This window comes from Sinocyclocheilus rhinocerous, unplaced genomic scaffold, assembly GCF_001515625.1.
Source record: "Sinocyclocheilus rhinocerous isolate Xijiao unplaced genomic scaffold, SAMN03320098_v1.1 scaffold1402, whole genome shotgun sequence".
NCBI lineage: Eukaryota > Metazoa > Chordata > Actinopteri > Cypriniformes > Cyprinidae > Sinocyclocheilus > Sinocyclocheilus rhinocerous.
The window spans coordinates 366,477-372,235 of NW_015640486.1; positions in this window are offsets into that span (position 1 = coordinate 366,477).

The window sequence follows — 5,759 nt, forward strand, 5'->3', positions numbered from 1 at the left end:
CTGGCTGGTGCAGAGACCAAGACAAACACGTTTTTACAGCGCTGCACATTGTAACCAATCACACACAAGATTCTGTTGAGCTTATAAATGACCAATCAGAGGCGTTCAGATGAGTCATCGCTGAAACACCGGTGTTTTGTTCAATCGCTTGCTGGCTGAATTCTTCTCTCTGGCAAATTTTCTCATCAGAAACAACAAAGTGTAGACGTACGTGTGTTGTAAGTAAGATATTCATTTCACAGTGTAAACAGCTTCAGTGATTATAATGAGAGTTTTTGAGAGTGCTTGAACTCTGGCTAGTCAATGATAATGTTATTTGATAATGTAAATGTTCTTTGCTCTCTTTCTGTACAATGAAAGTGAGTGAATTAGTAACTTACATTTTTTTGTAAATTCACGTTAAATACAAAGTCATTCGTATTAATAATATTTTATGACATGACACTCATATTTGATACTTTAGTAAAAAGACAGGTTTTATGCGTAGTTCTGTCATGACAACTCTCAGAGGGATTGGCATGGTAATGTACATGACAATGTACGCTGCTGCTGATTTGAATGTTGAGCAGCGAGCTCATTGGCTACCGATACAGGAGAGAACCAATCAGCTGTGCCATGTGATAATGATGTCATTGGGTCAGATTGAGCCATCTAGAGTTTCATGCCAGAACTCTGTATTTAATAGATTAAACTAACATTATGCTACTTTGCCCATCGCCCATTATAGATCAAGGGTGCAAAATGCATTTACTTACACATATTTAAGAATCGAGATATTTAATGATATAGTTAACACGTTTGGAAATATTTCGAATGAAAAAGGAAAAATTAAATAAATCCAATGAGCCTACATCAGTTATGCAGCGCTATCGTGGCTGCTGGGTGTCACGTGACAAGCATGATGAACCCCCCCGTTCACTCATGCCCCCTAAAAAATAATACGTGCATGACATCCCTGCATGCAGTTACATTACATTACAGCATTACAACCAAAACAAATGAATGAATGAATAAATAAGGATGAAACTGTGGCTTTGAGAAAAATCCAAAATAACATTAATAAGTGCATCTTTGTTCACATTTAACTAGGCTGCTAGAATAGATTACATTCATTTATTTATGTGACTTTTTTTAATGCTAATGCTATTAAATGCAGAAAGTGTTTGTTCATGTAATGTGATGACAGATTTTATTCTTCCACATTGTGGCATAGCCTACATCTAAGTGAAATGGATTATCAAAAAAGAAAAAGAAAAAAAAAGTTTCAGTTGTTTTTTTTCCCTAATATCTTTTATAATGTTTTCTAATATTGCATATGCATGTTATTGTATGGAAAAGCGCTGCATCAAGATTCTTCAGTATTTCTTCTTTTGTGTTTCATGGAACAAATAAAAGTATATGTGTTTGAAAAGACAGTAAAAAGTGAGTAAATAATGACAGAATTTATAAAATGCATAAAAACCTGAAATTAACTGTCTTTCAGTGCTTGTGATTTCCAGACACGAGATGAGTGGTTTGTGTGGAGTGTGGTGTTCAGATCCCAGTCTAGTTCGGTTTTGGTTCAGTGTTGGGATTCAAGATGACGCTTCAAAAACCACACAAAGTAATCCATACGACCCCAGCTGATGAATCAATGTCTTCTAAAGTGAAACGATTGGTGTGTGAGAGACTAATAATAATATTTAAACTTTATAAACTATAAACCATCAATTCTGGCCAGTGTTCATACATGGGGTTCACACGTGACCCAAACATCAGCAGGTGTGAAGAGTGATGTAAGCATGTTGTAAAACTCGCTCTTTTGAACAGTTTGAAATTAAATTAAAGAATACAGATGTGCTCTGAATGACATTAGAACCATACACTTAAAAGGAAACACTTGAGACACTCATTTATTTTTTGTAAACTGTAACTCCTGCCACAAATTTGTACATGAACTCATTTTGTAAATAAATAAATAAATGTTGTGAAACTCATGCACACAACTCATGTGCTTCTGTCAACTTTGATGGTTCCAGTATTACACTCTAAAAAGTAAAAAAAAAAAAACATTAAATACCATAAAAAAACCTTAAATAAATGTACGGTCGCAAGTTAAATATTATATTATTATTATATATATTTAAAAAAATTTTTTAATTAAACCTCCTTTCACGTTGCAAATATTATTTTGATGACTTCTGTTGACATAATGTTGATCATTAGCTACAACTTAATATTGTGTGTAATTTAAACTCAAATTTCTGTTAATTATAAATAATAATAAAGTTAATTACTTAATGAAATTGTCTTGATAGCTTTGGAAATTGGGCAGTGGATTTCTAGTTTCCAGCATGACTGGATAAAGAAAATAAAATGTTGAAACTGCTTTTAACTGAAATAGATCAGATTTATTGGTTCCAGGACCACAACTCAGCTGGAGCAACTTTTATTTGTGTGTTTGTTTGTTTGTTTGTGAGTAATCAACTTACCAATTTGTGTTTATGCTACAAATTATTAAGTACCTCGAACTTTGTGTAGTTTGTTGGTAGTTGTCATAACTCCAAAAGATTGATGCATACTGTTGCGATCATTAATAAATAAATAAATTCATTTTAGTTAGTTAATTAGTTATTTTGCTTGTTTGTTTGTGCACTGTATGGACATTATATGGAGACAGATTATTTGTTTCTAAAAATCTTCGTTTGTGTTCATCTGGAAGTCATCTACAGTTGTGCCGACACGAGGCTGTGTACATGTACAGCATATGATGAGAAAACTCTGGGTTTGGGTGAATGTTTTCATCTTTTGCAGAAGTGAAGGAGCTGCTGCAGAGAGCTGAGCATGTCTCGTGTCATCTTGCTTTAAATATGTAGCGGACTGCATCCTGAGTCCAGCTGCTGCTGTTTCACTCTCGGTGTCATTCTGAGAGCATCATAATAAGCTCGTCTGCTGCTCAGAAGCTCTGGTGAGTAGACTACCTGAGAAGAATCTCATCATTAATGCTCTCGTGGCGAAAAATATGTTTCGCGTTTTAACTGTTTTACGCTATGTGGTCTCTGACTTTCTCTCTTTTAAAGGTTATTAGGCCTGAGAAATGTAGCGTTATAATAAAGACGTTTAAATGGCACGCCACAATAATCTGTTAAAGTCATCATGAAACAAATCAATAACATGCCGCTGATTTTATCACCGTGTTGTTAAACGAGCGTGTGTGCGTTAATAACAGCTGGCCGGAACACCGCGTGCTTGACCTGACTTTATCTTGGCACGAGTCTATGAAAACTCAGAGAGAGGAGCGCCTGTCCGTGGGAACTATTAATGACAATAATCACCCAGGACGCCTGTGATAATTCCGGTGTATATAGTCTTTGAGTTGCAGTGAATAGAGCAGCCCATTGGTTTTGTTCTCAAAATAAATATAGTTTCGCCGTTTCTTAAAAGTTCGAAATGTGATGAAAATATGAAATGTGATGTCCTCATCTGCGCGTCACAGAAAACATCAGCAAAGAGCTCAAGGTGAGATATAAGTCACGTTCATTGCTCTGTGAAGTATTGGCTGAGTGCACTGACAATATTCTCTTTTTGTGCGGTTTATTTGTCTCTTTAGATTATACAAGTATGAATCATTTAATGGAAAGTTTAAAACAAAATGCATGAGGATATATATATATATATATTGGCTGCACAGTAATACGTTTAGTTCAAACTCCCTGCTGAAAAAAACAAACAATAGACACCATCACAGAATTTGTAATGGTTTTACTGGTTATGATGGGAATTGTGTTGGTTTTAATGGACTCTACTGGTTATTGGTCGCCTTCTATTGGTGGCATGTTAAAACCACTAAATCCTAATGGAATATGTCCCAAAACACACTACAGAAAACCGTTGTTTAATGGTTTTAATGGTTCATAGTTGATGGTTTGTAATGGTATTTGTAGTGCAAACCATTAGAATTTCTGTGAAGGTTTCTATTGTTTTTTTCTGTATCTGACATGTATCTGACAATTTTCCAAGGTTTTCATTTGAGTTAATTCAGTAGGTGATCATAAAATGTAATTCTGCAGGTATAGGCCAATAGAGGTTTTTGCAAACATATGTTGAATATAAAAAATGTCCCGTTCTTGTTGTTGCGTATATTTCACCATCACTAGCTGAGTAGTTATCCTGCGATGAGACATTGTTATAAATATGTTGGGAAATTAGATTCCTGTAGGCAGGATACGTACATATTAGATAGTGTTTCTTATTTTGTTCATGACCCATGTGAAAACACTGAGTGCAGTGCGTCTGAATGATGAGTTGGAGTTAGGAGCACAGACTAAGCGAAACACACTGATGATTAGGTTGCACTGACAATATTCTCTTTTTGTGCGGTTTATTTGTCTCTTTAGATTATACAACTATGAATCATTTAATGGAAAGTTTAAAACAAAATGCATGAGGATATATATATATATTTTTTGGCTGCACAGTAATACGTTTAGTTCAAACTCCCTGCTGAAAAAAACAAACAATAGACACCATCACAGAATTTATAATGGTTTTACTGGTTATAATGGGACTTGTGTTGGTTTTAATGGAAACTGTAATGGTCCCTGTGGGTCTCTACTGGTAATTGGTTGGTTTTAATGGACTCTACTGGTTATTGGTCGCCTTCTATTGGTGGCTTGTTAAAACCACTAAATCCTAATGGAATATGTCCCAAAACACACTACAGAAAACCGTTGTTTAATGGTTTTAATGGTTCATAGTTGATGGTTTGTAATGGTATTTGTAGTGCAAACCATTAGAATTTCTGTGAAGGTTTCTATTGTTTTTTTCTGTATCTGACAATTTTCCAAGGTTTTCATTTGAGTTCATTCAGTAGGTGATCATAAAATTAAATTCTGCAGGTATAGGCCAATAGAGGTTTTTGCAAACATATGTTGAATATAAAAAATGTCCCGTTCTTGTTGTTGCGTATATTTCACCATCACTAGCTGAGTAGTTATCCTGCGATGAGACATTGTTATAAATATGTTGGGAAATTAGATTCCTGTAGGCAGGATACGTACATATTAGATAGTGTTTCTTATTTTGTTCATGACCCATGTGAAAACACTGAGTGTATCTGACAATTTTCCAAGGTTTTCATTTGAGTTAATTCAGTAGGTGATCATAAAATGTAATTCTGCAGGTATAGGCCAATAGAGGTTTTTGCAAACATATGTTGAATATAAAAAATGTCCCGTTCTTGTTGTTGCGTATATTTCACCATCACTAGCTGAGTAGTTATCCTGCGATGAGACATTGTTATAAATATGTTGGGAAATTAGATTCCTGTAGGCAGGATACGTACATATTAGATAGTGTTTCTTATTTTGTTCATGACCCATGTGAAAACACTGAGTGCAGTGCGTCTGAATGATGAGTTGGAGTTAGGAGCACAGACTAAGCGAAACACACTGATGATTAGGTGTTTCGATGGTCTGAGGATGAGAATGATTCCTGCAGCATCATCAGTGTGTGTTTTCTTGTGGAGGTCATGAGAATGCTGAGTCATTCTGCAGAGCATCTCGCTCACGCTCTCCAGCTTTCAGTAGGTGAGACACTCTGTAAGATGATCCAGTGTCATGACTAATTCAGCAATCTCCATAGAAAGACCTTGAGAAGCTGGCAAACTGCAAGCCACCAAATCAGTTGTCATCATTTGACTAATGATAATTAGAATACAAGAACTTCAAGCAGAAAGCTGAATAAGCAGTCACATATCATTAGCGCACGCACACACACAC